Source organism: Saccopteryx bilineata, chromosome X (genome assembly GCF_036850765.1).
Source record: "Saccopteryx bilineata isolate mSacBil1 chromosome X, mSacBil1_pri_phased_curated, whole genome shotgun sequence".
Taxonomy (NCBI): Eukaryota; Metazoa; Chordata; class Mammalia; order Chiroptera; family Emballonuridae; genus Saccopteryx; species Saccopteryx bilineata.
The window spans coordinates 143643879-143658231 of NC_089502.1; the positions used below are offsets into that span (position 1 = coordinate 143643879).

The 14353-nt window shown below is 54.6% G+C and overlaps 1 non-coding gene across 1 annotated transcript; it reads left to right on the forward strand.

Annotated features, from left to right (window-relative positions):
- Positions 1-753: 753 nt before the first annotated feature.
- TRNAA-GGC (transfer RNA alanine (anticodon GGC)) lies at positions 754-829 on the forward strand. Its single transcript has one exon. It is a non-coding gene; the product is annotated as a tRNA-Ala (tRNA).
- The last annotated feature ends 13524 nt before the right edge of the window (positions 830-14353 follow it).

Consider the following 14353-nt stretch of genomic DNA (forward strand, 5'->3'; position numbering starts at 1 on the left):
GCATTTTAGACCTAATCCTTCAAAAAAAAAAGAAAGAAAGAAAATCCCCAAATATACAGGCATCTATTTCTGCCTGTGGTATTTATCGAGTCACTAGGTAACCTTTAATCAACTCGTGTGTGTGTGTGTGTGTGTGTGTGTGTGTGTGACACTGAAATAACCCCATTCTCTATGTGGACGCGCCTTCCACGGGGAGAAGATGCCCGCCTCATCCTCCCGTAACCTCGCAGTCCCAGGCTGACAGGCGCCCCGCCTCACGGAAACGCTCTCTGGTGCCGCCGGGCCGTTCTGCAAATGGAGTTGGTGACCTTGACCCTGCCTTCCTGCAAAGAACTGTGTGCTGGTGGACGAACAGTTACACGGAGGCATCTGCCTGGGTCCTGTGCTCCTCTGCAGTTATTAAAACAAAACTGCTCCTGGCCTTTGCAACCCTCGCCCTGGGCGTGCGGTTAGGGGGTGCAGGAGAAGCGCCTGTTTCCCAGCACGGAATTGGGGACAAGCTCTGTTTGCAGCTCTGACGGGGGGCAGGGGGGGGGGTGACGCAGACGCCCTGAGCAACTGAGCCGTTAGGAAAACGGAACACATGTTCCGAGTCCTCCTCCTTGTAACGTAATCCTCGGAGAAGTCTTGCAAAAGATGATCTCTGTCTCCCAGCTGGGCGTTTCTAAAGGACACCCTGAGATAGGCACCTGTGTGTGTATGCTCTGCCCTGCTGATATCCTGACAAACACCCGTGTTCAAAAGGTCGGTCAGGCCCTGGCCGGTTGGCTCAGTGGTAGAGCGTCGGCCTGGCATGCGGAAGTCCCGGGTTCGATTCCCGGCCAGGGCACACAGGAGAAGCGCCCATCTGCTTCTCCACCCCTCCCCCTCTCCTTCCTCTCTGTCTCTCTCTTCCCCTCCCGCAGCCGAGGCTCCATTGGAGCAAAGATGGCCCGGGCGCTGGGGATGGCTCCTTGGCCTCTGCCCCAGGTGCTAGAGTGGCTCTGGTCATGACAGAGTGATGCCCCAGAGGGGCAGAGCATCGCCCCCTGGTGGACAGAGCATCGCCCCCTGGTGGGCGTGCCAGCTGGATCCCGGTCAGGCGCACGCTGGAGTCTGTCTGACTGTCCCCATTTCCAGCTTCAGAATAGAGAAAATACAGAAAGAGAAAAAAGAAGAAATAAAGGAAGAAAAAAAAAAAAGGTCGGTCACCATGACGTTTGAAACCAGCCAGATCTCCCAAGACCACCCGGGGCAAGCCGTGTCATTCGGGTAAAACACTTCCAGCAAAAAATAATGGTGTTCATACTGCAGAACCCTAAGCGTTCAGCCTGATGCCTGGCACGATCGGTTTCTATCACGCACACGGCGTGGGGGCCGCGTGGCTCGCAGGGAGCTGGCAGACGTGAGTTCTCGTGCGCACAGAGCTGCGGGGAGGGGCCAGGCACTCACGCTGCTGCCTGCGAGAGTGACTCCATGCCGTCCACGTCTGCAGGATCCCTCTCCTTCCCCTGGGGCCGCAGTATGAGAATTCTTCTCCACCTCTCCCTGAGAACAACCTTCCTGCCCACCTTACCCGGGCGGGTTTTTTTTGGAAAACCCAATGTGTTGCTCCCTGCTTTGCATATGTGGGTGATGTCAGAGACCGGAGTTAGGAGGCTGCGCCTCGTTGTGTCCTTGTCCGCGTGAGAAGGTTCTCATTCTGCACTCGGGTGTCCAGAGAGCAGCCACCTTCGTCATCTATGGGAAAGTCGGCCGGATCTTTCTCACGTTCCTAAGGGCGGGCGATGACCGCTCAGAGCATGACAGTCTCTTCTGTCTCGTCTTTGGAACGCCGTGCTCTCCTGGGCCAACGTTCAGACTTTTTCATTTCCTCTGACCCGTGCTCATCTCCGAGGCGACACCCGTGTGTGTGTGTGTGTGTGGGACGACTACCGTGACCTCAAGGTGCAGGGAGAACAGAGACTTATGTCCCTGTGGGGGCCCTGAAGCCGCACTGTTCTCTGCCGTAGGAAGGACAGGAGTGGCCTGCTTCCTGGACCGGGTGAGGTCCGTCCAATCTATCCCGCCGGGAAGATGCACCCTGGAACCGGGGGTCCCGGCCAGGTGTCCTGGTCTCCAGGTCCATACGTAGTCATCTTCCCTCCTGTCCTCACCTCTGCTGACTCCCTAGCCTCTAAGACTCTCCTCTGCAAAGTACCATATATGCAGAATTCCAGGTTCCACACCTGTGAGGAAAGGCTCAGGTGAGCCACAAGCCCCGCCCCTAACCTGTGCAGACGCAGCGCTCCGACGGCGTCTCCCCACCTCCTCCCAGCTGCGTTGGATGGCTAGCCGTTGCAAGAATTGGCTTTGTCTGCGAGCCTGGCCGTGACCCCACAAGGGACCAGGGAAGTAGACTCAGAGAGTGTTCCCACTATGTCAGGGTCCATCCTAAAACAGTTGGGGGAGGCACTAAGGGTCCCGTTTTCTGAAAACTGCCCCGTCACTCTGTGTCCCTGCTCTGGTTCACGTCCACCAGGACAGGACAGGACAGGACAGGACGGGCAGGCTCCCCACTGCATTTCTTTCTTTCTTTTTTTTTTTTTTGTATTTTTCTGAAGCTGGAAACGGGGAGAGACAGTCAGACAGACTCCCGCATGTGCCCGACCGGGATCCACCCGGCATGCCCACCAGGGGTGACGCTCTGCCCACCAGGGGGCGATGCTCTGCCCCTCTGGGGCATCACTCTGCCGTGACCAGAGCCACTCTAGCACCTGGGGCAGAGGCCAAGGAGCCATCCCCAGCGCCCGGGCCATCTTTGCTCCAATGGAGCCTTGGCTGCAGGAGGGAAAGAAAGAGACAGAGAGGAAGGAGGGGGGGTGGAGAAGCAGATGAGCGCTTCTCCTATGTGCCCTGGCCGGGAATCGAACCCGGGACTTCTGCATACCAGGCCGACGCTCTACCGCTGAGCCAACTGGCCAGGGCCCCCACTGCATTTCTTGTCTGGCAATGACTTCCACCACGTCGTGTCCACCTTCAAGACGTCGCCAAGAATCCACTCAGCCTCCGGGGCGGCTGCAGACGGAACGTTTGTGCCCCCCGCACCCTCTCCAAGTTCATATGCTGACACCCTTTCCCCGACGGGCGGGAATTTGGAGGAGGGCCCTGTGAGAGGTGATTAGGCCATGAGGGCAGAACCCAGAATGGGGCCCCAGGGAGCTCCCTCGTCCCTCCTGTCCTGTGAGCTCAGGGAAAGATGGCGGGCAGTCTGGGGACCAGGAAGCAGAGTCCCAGCGGACAGCAGATTTGCCAGTGTTCGATCTTGGTCTTGCAGCCTACAGAAGTGGGAATCCCAGTTCTGTGGTTTGCCAGCCACCTCACCGACTGAGTCTTCCGTCAGAGCTCACCCGGGCGTCCCCGGGACAGCGCTGCAGTGCCTTGCTTGGGGAGGCACAGCCACTGTCACTTACTGTTCAAGTTGTCCGGGAGGCAGAGGAAAAGGGAGACAGAAAGGGTGTCCTCGCTGCTCACAGTTTACTTAGCAAGCGTGCAGAGAGGGTCGCTGCGTGGAGGAACGGCCCCAGGGCCCGGAACCAATAACCTCCTCGTCCCTTCTCCACTCTTCCTTTCAGATGTAATAACTGAGCCCCACTCGGGCAATACGTTCCCACTGGGGTCGTAACACGGCCCTCCACGCTGATCCTCACACCTGCAGAAGACGCCCCGGTGACGACAACACTCAAGTGGGCTCCTGCGGTATCGCTCAGACGAGGTCCGGATGTCTGATGCATGCGGGGCCGAGCTGGGGAATGGACTCGTGGCTCCGTCTTCCGGCCCCTGAGACTATTTCAGTGTGACCAGCTGCAGTGTCTGAGTTCAGGGGCCGCCGGGCGCGAGGCCTTGTCTGAGGTCACTCACAGAGGCAGGGAGCCCTTTCCGCCTCAGCCCGGGGTGACACTCTGATACAGGAGAAGGGGAACAGGAAGCTGCCCGAGAGAAAGTCAGGGAAACTGAGTCCGTGCAGCAGAGAGGGCTGAGATCCCTGGTGTGATGAACGGTCCGTATAGTAGCTTCTGAGCCGGTTAAAGGCTGCAGCCAACAGCGGGCACCACACCTCCCTTCGTAGGGTCAGCGCCCTGAGCGGCACCGTGTTCGCAGACCCCGAGGCAGATCCCGGGCCCAGCCCTCTCACCCTGGGTGCGGCCGAGGCTCCGGGTGTGCCCTCCGCTTTGGGCAGGACGGAGGAGCTCACGGTGCGGAAGGAACCGTTTCCTTACTAAATAAACCAGGGCGACGACAGGGGGGTGGAAAGGGAGATTCCCGGAGTGAAGCGCACGTGGGAATGGAGGCGGGGAAGACACTGCAGCAGGGCGAGGCCACCCATGCCGAGGAAACGGGTGCAGCTGCCAGGCGCTCAAACCGCAGAGCGAGGAAGGGGGCAGGACACAGCCTCCCCAGGGAGGAGGGGCAGGGGCTGGTGCGCCAGTGCGCGCCCAGGGCCCGCCCCCATCCCCCCCTCACCTTCCCCCCCATTCTCCCATTCCCCCCCCATTCCCCCATCCCCCCCCACACATACAGTCTCCCCAGGGGCAAGCGGAGCAGTCACGCCCCCAGCATCCGGCACGAGCCCCATCACACGCCCGGTTCTGCGCAAGACGCCATTTCTCTGTAAGGGCGGTGCGCGCTCTTCCGGTAAGCGCCAAGCTGCTACTTGCTTTGGTTTCTTTAAAAAAAGAAACATATAGCTCACTTCTGTGCATTAATTAATGGCGAATGTGGTTTAGGAAGCCGTTGCCAGGAATTCAGCAAGTCGTGGGTGTGAACGGGCATATTCACGTCAGACCTTTTCTAAAGCCACCCTGGGACTCGTGTCCAGCCCCGCCGCTTACCGTCTGGGGGGCACCTTGTGCCCGGGGTCTCTGCGACGTCCGCGCCATAAAGGGAGTGCCTCACGGGGGTTCTGGGGGAACGGAGAGCTGCCCACGTGAACCCGCGGAGCTGATCCCTGTGTTGGGCATCCCCGCGCCTGAGGCTGGGACTCCGCCTCCCTCTGGTCCCTGCGCTGTTTCCCTGAGATCCCACAGACGACTAACGCCACACTCTTCCAGACCCCACAGTGGAGCTCTCTCTCCTGTGGCATCATTTCACGCGCCCGCCAGACCGTCCAAGAGGGTCAGGGATCTCCGTGCACAGCGCCCCACGGACGGCCTATGTCTCAGCCACGTCCCCCTGATCAGAGCATCCCGGTTCTCACCGGTGGCCAGAATGGGAACCAGCTGTGCACATGAGCGTGTGTGAGTCCGCGAGTGTGTGTCTGTGCGTCCACCTGCATATGAGAGGGGGCCTGTTTGTGTGTGAGGACTGTGTGTGTGTGTCACCGTGCGATTGGAGCGACAGCCTGTCCTCACGTCTGCGCTCCGTGCAGGCGCGGTTGGAGGGCACCTCGCCCTTCGGGGCTCAAGTCCCGACAGGAAGACACAACCGGAGCGCACACTTCTTCCTTCGCCCTCACTGCTCTCCCTCTGCCCACGATGCGACCATCTGCCGACCCGCTCGGGAAGAGTGTCACAGCACGGTTCACTGGAAACGTCTGTCTCTGCAGGGCGACGCGCTGAAGGACAATGGGTACGCTGACCACATGGTTCTAGTGGACAACGTGCTATAGAATGATGGGTTCCCTTGGCTGCAGAAACGCCCGGGTCAGTCCGAGGCCCCTGGTTGCCTCAAACTGTCCGCCTGTGAGGCCTCCATGTCTCCACAGACACTGGTGTTGGTGGCCAGGGTCGGTGCATTTACTGGAAAGTGACAGAGCGTGACTCCACGGCATGGCCACAATTCTCCTCACACCTTTAGCTCACTGCCGCCACCCACAAGGCCATCTTCACAGGCTGCTCCACTTCTCCGCCGCTGAAGCACAGCGTGGCGCTCGGGAGAAGCCTTGTCTTATCTGGCTTTCTTCTTTTTTTTTTTTTTTTCTGTATTTTTCTAAAGCCGGAAATGGGGAGAGACAGACAGACTCCCGCATGCGCCCGACCAGGATCCACCAGGCACGCCCACCAGGGGGCAATGCTCTGCCCCTCTGGGGCGTTGCTCTGTTGCGACCAGAGCCACTCTAGCGCCCAGGGCAGAGGCCAAGGAGCCATCCCCAGCGCCCGGGCCATCTTTGCTCCAGTGGAGCCTCGGCTGCGGGAGGGGAAGAGAGAGACAGAGAGGAAGGAGAGGGGGAGGGGTGGAGAAGCAGATGGGCGCTTCTCCTGTGTGCCCTGGCCGGGAATCGAACCCGGAACTTCTGCACGCCAGGCCGACGCTCTACCACTGAGCCAACTGGCCAGGGCCTTGTCTCGCCTTCTTTGGGGTTGGCTTTCAGGAATGACCGCCACGGCACTCCCTCCCACACTCTGACCTTGGACCAGAAGTGCAGGCTTCCACCTTGAGCCTGCTGTAAACACAGAGCGCCGGCCCCTTCTCCGGACCCGCCTGACGGGAGACCGAACCCTTTAACAAGACGTCCGGGCGATCTGCACGCATCGTGACGTTGCGGCCGCGCCGAGCTGAGGCATGCCAAGGACATCGCGCTGCGTCCCTCGGCCCAGTGGGCCTCGGATCTGGCTACACGTTAAAAAGGCGTCGGGAAATCTAATTAGGGATTTTGACGTAGTTGGTCTAGGGAGGAATTGGGATTCTTTTTAAAAGTTCCCTTCTTTGCCTGACCTGTGGTGGCGCAGTGGATAAAGCGTCGACCTGGAAATGCTGAGGTCGCCGGTTCGAAACCCTGGGCTTGCCTGGTCAAGGCACATATGGGAGTTGATGCTTCCAGCTCCTCCCCCCTTCTCTCTCTCCTCTCTCTCTCTCTCTCTCTCCCTCTCTCCTCTCTAAAATGAATGAATAAAATAAAAAATTAAAAAAAATTAAAAAAGAAAAAAAAGTTTCCTTCTTTTAGACTAATGTGCTGCTAAGATTAAGAACCACTGTTTTAATTTGTATTCAGGAAAGAAGAGTAAAAGAAATCCTTAACCTTTACAAAATACAATATATAAAAATTTATGTGTGTATACATACATAATCATGTCTATGTATATATACATGTGTGTGTATATATACACACACAAAAAACATATACATGTATATGAGTGTACACACACTCACACCACACACCTTTGTCAGGGAATCAAGAACAAAGAAATACCTGATCATGAACGGTTAGAACTAAGGACACAGCCAGTATGAAATGACCACTTGGGTTGAATGGGTTTGGAAATCTTCTCCAACAGACCAGAGAGACACTATGGTGACCAGGTAAAAGCTGTACATTCTAAGAATTCTGCCTCGGGAGTGCCACGTGAGCGTCTCACACCCAGTATCTAGGGATGCCACCGACAGTGGCTCGCCTCAATGACCGTGGAGGCGCTGAGATGTTGCCTACTTGCAGGTCAACAGGCTGGGCGGACACAGTCTGACGGGCGTCAGCAGAAGACCCAGGACTCCAGGATCAGCGGGGAAGGGCAGATGGTTATTGACAACAGTGCCAGGGGCAGGACTGCCGTGGCGTTTTCATCGGTGCCTACTGCCTGCCGACGTCCCGCCAGGTAAAGCAGATGGTCTGAGATGGATGTCTGCACATGCTGGGCAGGTCACGTCACGGGAGAGGCAGCTGGATCTTTTATAACAGGCAGGTGACATTCTTGTCTCTGCTCCGGAGGAAGTCAGGACTCCCTGCCTTCCCCAAACTGTTCACTACCGTAGGCAGCGCAAAGAGCGTTCACGAATTTAGGGAACGGCATTTGCACTGCGTGTTGCTCAATCCCATTTCAGCTTGCTGAACATTATCCCATTGCTGACATCTATGGTAAAGAAAGGGGTACATGCAAATTTATCCGATCAACCCATTTTTTAAAGAAGCCTCATTTCAAATCAGATCCGTGAAGAGAGAAGGATAACCTTCTCACTAACTTTACAAGAGTATATGGCCAATACTGAAAGTGGAGATGGTGCAGTTACCGGTACGATGCTCACGGTAGGGTTCCATTGGACCCGAGACCACAGTGTGGGGCTTTATTTTCTCAGTAACATATTTCTAGGGGGAAAATTAGTATCCAAACTTTAGAAAGGATTTGGATTGCTGGAATTAATAAGTCATTTCAATCGGTACGGTCATCTGAATGTAATAACAAGTAAAAAAGGAAAAATTTCACACAGAAAGAAATTTTCCATCTCAATGAATGAAAAATGGATTATACAAATGCACTATTTCTTGCACCTAGATATGTGTGAAACCATCAACTCATGTTTTTTTCCACAGTGTATTGAGAAATAATTAGTTAAGAGATGGTAGCTCAATTCTGTGCCATCTAAATCCTTACGGAGAATTACACCATTTACAGTCTCTGGGATTTTTCAACCTAAACAGAAATGAGAGAAACACGCACATTTTTTACTGTTGTCAAACTGTGAGAACAAGCATCCAAAAATGAGCACAGTCTCATTTTAAATCAACAGTCCCCTCTTCACATTCCCACACACGTGACAGCTACAATCCAGCCAGGAAATAAATGTCAGCTTTGTCTGTGTCCTTTAACTGGCACACCCGTTTTCAACATGATTACACAAATTTAGGGACTGTCATTCTGTGGGCTGTGTGATATTTGTGTCGGTTTACAAAGGATCATTTTTACTCATGTATCTACTGACCCTTGACACATGCTCCTTTGGGGTTAGTTCCAAGTCTATGTGGCTTTAAAATCACTATTGGAGAGTGAAGTTGGTGTTTATTTTTTTATGCGTCGTTAAAGATTTTTATTATATCTGATGGCTCTTCAGAAGACTTTTGCCAACAGACAGTGCAATGATTGCAGATTTTTTTTTCATTATAAACCTAATGCCCTAGTGTATTACCATTATTTTATATCCCCACCCCTCCAGTTTATTAAAGTAAAACAGATATTCTCTCTCTCTTTCTCTCTCTCTCTCTCTCTTTCTGGTGGGTCTAACTGGTTGCCTGGAGAGAACCCTCTCAGGCTCACTCAGAAATTACCCATGTATTCTTTGCCTGCAGCTGGAGGCAACAGGAGACCCTCTGAACGGGGCTGGGAAGGAGAGGAAGAAGCTTCGTCGGCCCTGCCATTCCCTCAGCTTCCCAAGCTCTCCTCTCTCTCTCCCGACAGGAACCGGCGTGGCCTCTCACTCCGTTTGCCATTCTGTAAACTCTCTAGAGAAAATCTGACCTGGCCCTGGCCGGTTGGCTCAGTGGTAGAGCGTCGGCCTGGCGTGCAAGGGGTCCTGGGTTCGATTCCCGGCCAGGGCACATAGGAGAAGCGCCCATCTGCTTCTCCACCCCTCCTCCTGTCCTTCCTCTCTGTCTCTCTCTTCCCCTCCCGCAGCCAAGGCTCCATTGGAGCAAAGATGGCCTGGGCGCTGGGGATGGCTCCTTGGCCTCTGCCCCAGGCGCTAGAGTGGCTCTGGTCGCAACAGACGACGCCTCGGAGGGGCAGAGCGTCGCCCCCTGATGGGCGTGCCGGGTGGATCCCGGTCGGGTGCATGCGGGAGTCTGTCTGACTGTCTCTCCCCGTTTCCAGCTTCGGAAAAATACAAAAAAAAAAAAAAAAAAGAAAATCTGACTTGCTGTAAGCCTAGCGTGGCCTCTGCCCGCACCCCTCCACGCCCAGGCTAGCCACCTACCCCGGCCCCAGCCGCCGTGAGGGCAGCCTGGCGGGCATCGTCATGCCCGCTTGCCTGGACTGCCCTGACTCAGCGGGGCTTGGCACTCACTCCCACCCTCCTTGTAACCCTTGGATCCCCTTGGGATCCCGGTAAAAGTGCAGCTCTGATTCTGCAGGTCTGAGGGTCTGCGTTTCTAACAAGCTGCCCCGGTGCTCCCGGGATGTGCTCCAGACTTTGCACGACGCCAAGGGAGCGGACCACCGAGTCTGGAGCGTGGCTGCCAGCGGAAGCCACCCCGAGCGCTGGAAATGTTAATTAAAAACTCTGCACATGGCGAGCCCCAGCGATCGGCCACCAGGGCCCGTCTGCTCCTCCGTGCACAATTGGCAGCAATGTCCACGGAGACATTTTTGGTGGCGCGGCAATAGTCAGGCGTAGAAGCGGACTGGCTTGCAAAGCTGGGGGGGGGGGGCGGGCGGGGACACTGCTGGCATCTGACAGCGCACGTACGGCCCCACGAAAAACCAATATGCAGTCCCAGATGTCAACGGTGCTCAGGCTGAGCCGCCCCGGGGAGGGCTCCCGCTGTAGAGCATGCCACAACATCTGCTGCCTGAGATCACATCGTGCAGCGAGCTGTGCAACACGTCACCGACGAGTAACTGGTGAAGGCACGCCGAAACGCGTCTGACAGCCGGCTTTGTTTCACTGCCACGCAGAAGAGCAAACACTGGAGAGTTCAGTGATCGGGGTACAGTATGACCCCACCAGCCCCCCCAAATTTGGCAACGTTGGGAGCGCGGGTCCGTGAGACTGCTCTTTAATTTAAACCATGAATCTCTCATGGCAGATTTGGAGAATAACTCATTGCTCCGGGGGGGGGGGGGCTTTAAATATCAGGCCTCTCCTGGAAGCTCTCTCTGCGTTTTAACAAGTTATTCTTTGCAGAGTCCCGGTGTAGCAAAGCGCTTTATAAACGGTGTGTTTTATGACCTACTTGCGGAGTGAACTCTCTCACAGCCGCAGCATTGAAACGGAGAGGGCGGCCATCCCACTGAAGCATCAGAGAGGGACACCTCACACGCTGCAGAGAGCCGCAGCTGATGCGACCCGGAGAAGTGCCACGGAAGGGGCTTTTAGGACTTGTCCTCCGTGCGGCAGCTTATCTTTTATTTGCCATATGTCCGGTGTAGCTCGGGAAAATATTCCTCACGGAAGGGAAAAAAAAAATAAACACACGGGGCACTTTTACCGGAGCCCGGAAACCAGATCTATGTACAAAACAAAACGAATAAAGTTGGAAGGCGTGTTTGTCTGTCACGCAGAGCTAGCTATCAATACAAGCTAAAATCAAAGCTCCGGAAAATAATTAATCAGGAAGTTGCATTTACCTCATCTCTCAGACTCTTAAGAAAGAGCGGTCCACGCTGATTCATACTGGTTGGTCTTAGCTCTGGGAGAGTAAGAAATATGTGAATATTCCAGTGACCGTGTACTTCAGATGTGAGTGTGTGTGTGTGTCTGTGTGTGTTTATTTACACAGACACACCCTTGAAAGATGGACTTGTAAATGCAGAGGTCAGGGGTAGAACTTTTGACACGAATATGCCTTTAAGAGTAGTTCGCAGTTCAAGAGTAGAGAGGGGGTTGTGAACAGTACGTCTGCCTTGACCCTGCCCTTCTTATCACGTTGTCCTGTGACGCCTGTGCAACACAGCATTCAGTGAGCAGCCTGAAGACGTCCCCGTGTCACGTCACCGCTATGCACCCCATCCCTGCAGTGCACACATCTCTGATGTTAAATGCACACGCTACTCATGTTGGACTTCTGTGACTGCAGAGGTTTCCTGTTCACAATCACCAAATCATTATGTAACTATGGGTACTTTAATAACACACATTCTTTTTTTTTTTTTTTAATGAGAATCAGGGAGATAGGCAGACTTCCACATGCACCCTAACCGGAATCCACCTGGCAACCCCATCTGGGACCGATGCTCGAGTACTGAGCTATTTTTAGTGCCAAGGCTGTCGCAAGAATACACATTCATGTCACTTAAATAAAGTGAGTGTTTGTTTATTTGGGATGCTATATCTGGGTCATTTGTAGCTTAAAAAGATTCTTTATTTTTTTTTAATGTATTGACCTTGGAGAGAAAGGAACAACAGGAACGAGAGAGAAACATCGGTTTATTGTCCCACCTATGCATGTGCTCATTGCTTGATTCCTGTAGGTGCCCTGACCAGGGATTGAACCCTCAACCTTGGCGCATGGGAAAGTGCTCGAACCAACTGAGCTACCCAGCCAGGGCAATAAGGATTGTTCTGAATAAAATCGTTCGCTTCCCACATGCGATTCAGGCAGCTTTATCTATCCGCACCTGTGCACCCTTGACTGACACAGCCCACGTAAACCCTTTACCCTCCGGAATGCCGGGCTGCGCAGATCCGGCCCCACGTGCGCTGCAGCGAGCATGCGCTGTTGCCCTTGGATCAGCCGCACCGAGCCCAGCCGAGGTGTGCGGGGGCATTAGCCTGCGGGCTGAGCTCCGGGCAGACAGCCAGAGCAATGCTCGTGAATGCAAATGCCGGCTTTGCAGTGGGGTGGCCTGCCTCCCCAGGGGGAGCCCTGGGGAAGTGCGCGTGGGGCTATGCGCGTGCAGGGCAAGTCCCAGGCAGCGTGGGGACCCAGAACCTACAGCTTCCCCTTACGGAGACGGAGAGGGCCGGTGCCAGTCTGAGCGCCACGTGGAGCCCCTGCAGGTGGGCGGAGGGTCACGCGGGAAGCCTCTGCCCGGAGCTCAGGCAGGATGCCGGGATGCACCCGAGTGGAGACACACGCTCTGCACTGACACACGCCGTCCTTCTCACTGTCATTTCCCAGGAAGCTGCAGACTGAGCACCCCACATAGCAGGGGCCACTGCAAACGGGACCTCGGACGTGCGTGCGTGCGTGCGTGCGTGCGTGGTGCGTGCGGTGGGAGAGAGTCAGCGAGTTTGAAGTGAGCACAAACCAGGCACTGTCCCACGCGGGCTCGCCTCACCGCCTAGTCCTGGTGCGCTAACACGGGGCGCTCTGCGCCTGCCCTCCCCCGGAATCGGCCTCCGCCACCTTTGTCCCCATCACTGCCGTCGTCGCCTGTCCCAACGCCTTACCGTGGAGGATGCCTGTGTGCTAACAGCGCACTCAGGAGTGTCCTCCCCTTGGGCCACCTCTCCCATCCCGAGAGGACGAAATACGCAAAAACCTTTCAGGATTCATGAGCATTTCGGGTCCAGGTTTGAGGGTCAGTGCACACACCTCAGTCCCTCTCCTGTTAGTTGGTGTGACACTAAGTCACCATCTGTGTCTTCCCACAAAGAATTGGTTCTCCTGTCAACACCAAAAGCAATAAAACAACAAAATAAATAACAAAAAACTCCTGTCTATAATGTTGTGATTAAAAAAAATAATAAGTATCTGGCTCTGTGACATAATTTATTACTTTTATACATATTTTTAAAGTGATGGGAATGGCAGCTGCACTGTAAGTGATTTCAGCGACCCTCCAGCCCAGCCCTCACGGAAGGCCCTCCCTGGTGGGCACGGGTTGTGTCACTAATCTCAGACACCAGGCAGCGGCCGCTGGTGGCAGTGGGTGGGGGAAGCCCCAGGAATTAAGGGGATGTTTGTTCAATACACAAAAATCACCAGATTCAACCTAAATGGAGGGCACAGCGAGGAGACAGGTCCCCTTCCCGTGACAGAAATAAACGTCTCACGTAACCACCGGTGATAACGGTGCACGGTGAAACCTTATTACAACTGAACGTCCCTTTCACGAGCTACCTGTCGAATTCTTTCCTTTTATTGTCAGGAAAGAAATAGACAAAATAGAATTAAGTTTCTTTTTTTTTCCCCCCTGTTCATATCCCCCACAGGTAGAGTAAAAAAAATCTCAAAATAATTTGAAATGCCAGCGCTATGCAAAACTGACATTAACAACGCCAACAAATCTGTCTCCTAAGAAATTCACCTAAACTTTTACGAGCACTTGGGGAAGGGAAGGTAGAAAAAGGGGTGCTATAATGTCTCCAATGCACAGGGATCTTTTCACCGTGGGTACACACAGTTTTTCACTCAGGCAGTAATATTTTAAGGTCAAGACTGGTTTCCAGGCCCGGGCCGGTTGACTCAGTGGTAGAGCGTCGGCCCGGCGTGCAGAAGTCCCGGGTTCGATTCCCAGCCAGGGCACACAGGAGAAGCGCCCATCTGCTTCTCCACGCGTCCCCCTCTCCTTCCTCTCTGTCTCTCTCTTCCCCTCCCGCAGCCAATGCTCCATTGGAGCAAAGATGGCCCGGGTGCTGGGGATGGCTCCTTGGCCTCTGCCCCAGGCACTAGAGTGGCTCTGGTCGCAACAGAGCGACGCCCCGGAGGGGCAGAGCATCACCCCCTGGTGGGTGTGCCGGGTGGATCCCAGTCGGGTGCATGCGGGAGTCTGTCTGACTGTCTCTCCCCGTTTCCAGCTTCAGAAAAATACAAAAAAAAAAAAAAAAAAAAAGACCAGTTTCCATATTCCCTGCACCAGAATGCAGATTTGCTACCTAGCTACAGTGTATGCGTTTCGGGGGATTATTTCTTTATTATTTTAATTTGTCTTTATCAATATTTTAGGTAAACAATGCTGCTTCATAAGGATCCTTTGTTCTCAAAATAGAGGCTACGGTGTTAAATCACATCGAAGACTGACGTGGC